The 2,000-nt window shown below is 38.4% G+C and overlaps 1 protein-coding gene across 1 annotated transcript in view; it reads right to left on the bottom strand.

The window, feature by feature from the left end:
- The window catches only part of sgms2 (sphingomyelin synthase 2), a 16,417-nt gene extending 15,065 nt beyond the window's left edge, over positions 1-1,352 (bottom strand). Inside the window, exon 1 of the mRNA XM_015390351.1 lies at positions 1,226-1,352. The gene's annotated coding sequence lies outside the window, so the exon portion shown is untranslated. The remainder of the gene's footprint in view (positions 1-1,225) is intronic.
- Between the last annotated feature and the right edge of the window lie 648 nt (positions 1,353-2,000).

The following is a 2,000-nucleotide window of genomic DNA, read 5'->3' as shown; positions in this document are numbered from 1 at the left end:
TAAACAGATAAATGGAGGCAGAAGATGTCTTTCAGTCATCAATGCACACATTCAGCGACACACAGGAGCTCTTTCAAGATGGACACCGTTTCATTCACAACACCTGTCCCATCAACCAGGAATCAGAATCAGAAATACTTTAATAATCCCAGGGAGAAATTACTTTCATTACATGACTCCATCTATAATAGACCAGGTTGATATAATGCAATTTTATACTATATATATAATTAGGGGGTCGCCATCAGTTTGGGGGTCCTTAGATTGGAAATTGTTGTTGACCCCTGCTCTAAGCCTTTCCAAGGTACCAACTAGAAAGGGAACCTCCGCCCCAGCCTCAAGACTTTTATAGCCTCTTTACAGCTTTTCCTACATACTGCCTAATTGTCCTCCGTTTGGCTCCATCCTTCTCCAAACAAACACTGAAAAAGCTTCTCTGCTCAAAAAAACCATTATCCTAATTTTCTACCGCCATAACTTCCATTTCACTGTGGGTAAACTGCTTGGAACACACATGCAACACCCTGTCTTATTTATTTTTTAAAGTGAGACCAACAGAGAGAATAGATTTGTTTGCTCATTAGATTCTGCAGAACCATCTTCTCTGAGGGAAGAATTTGTCATTAATGAAACGTGATAAATTTCACAAACTGCAACGTAAAAATAATCTCAAAACCACAGTACCACGGACTGTAACAGAAGCTGCTCATTTCTCCTAATAGTTGAGTTTAATTTCAGGGGAGCACTGATGCCTGCCCTGCAGATGCTTTTGAAGTTTACTTTTGGGGTGTAGCTCAGTGACCCCACACAGAGTTAAACACCAGGTTCCAGTTGTGGCTGGGTGGGGCGTCAGCTCCTCCAATTTAGGAGCCTCTAATTAAGGCAAACGCAGTTAAATGTCCTCCTGAGATCTGACAAATTTTAATTAAAGAGAGTACATCCTATATTATTATTCAGCCCTTGTACTTGCATGAATTATTCAGAAAAAGGTGTGGATCTACTGTGCAATTTTAGCCATAAAATCAGACAATATAACTTTTTTATATAAACATTCAACTACATAATAATATGTACACTGATCCCTATGGAGTCTGTAGGGAATCTTGTTTCATTTCAACCTAATTTTCATGAATAATCCCACATTAGCTCATGGTTTAAACAGCTGTATCATAGAACATATGGGCCTGTGTTGTTTCTATAGAGTCTAGAGATTGTAGCATCCTACCTCCCTCAGACGGGCCTCCTCGCAGCTCCTCCTGGAGTTACAGCAGCTGCAGCTCTCTGCTCCTCACTCACAGGCTGGACTGAAGCATCAGGAGACGGTGCTGCTGGCTTTCAGCGCATCGCTCCTCCCTGAAGCCACTAGCATCTTCCCCCAGCCTCCCTCCCCTTTAATTCAGATCCTTCCTCCTGTAATCAACATCCTTCCCTGCATCAGCCTCATGTATCAGGGCCGCTCCTGAAAGGTAGCAGCTGTGTGCTATAAAGCCTGCTGGGAAAAGCTGAGCATTTTTATTTAGAACAAAAACCGGAGGAGAGAGAGAATGTTTAAAAGAAAAAACAAAAAGAAAAAAACATAGCCAGAGATAAAGAAATATCAAATTAAAAAATATAGACACAGATTAAACAGTACATTTTTTTAAATATTTTTATTTCTCTTATGTAAGTCAAAAAACAAGTGTTATTTTAAGAATATAATTGACTGTCTAGAATTTTCCTTTCCTAAACAAACGTCAGGTTTTAGATCAGGTGAGCCAATCTTTATGGCAGAGAATTATATCATATAATTTAAGAAATCCCCCTCCCAAAAAAACAAAAATGATATACATACAGCAGGATTCTACGTTATCTACAAAATTAGACCTGTAGTTTAATCACAAATCATTCCGTCATATATAAATGTCCTTAAATTATTAATTTGCATGAGATTTTTTACTAGAGGATGTAATGTTTTATTTCTGAAATCACCATTATCAGCAACAACTTTATTTATAAATAAT

This window comes from Cyprinodon variegatus, unplaced genomic scaffold, assembly GCF_000732505.1.
Source record: "Cyprinodon variegatus isolate N-32 unplaced genomic scaffold, C_variegatus-1.0 Scaffold494, whole genome shotgun sequence".
NCBI classification, from domain to species: Eukaryota; Metazoa; Chordata; class Actinopteri; order Cyprinodontiformes; family Cyprinodontidae; genus Cyprinodon; species Cyprinodon variegatus.
This window is presented reverse-complemented; position numbering and strand designations above follow the sequence as displayed.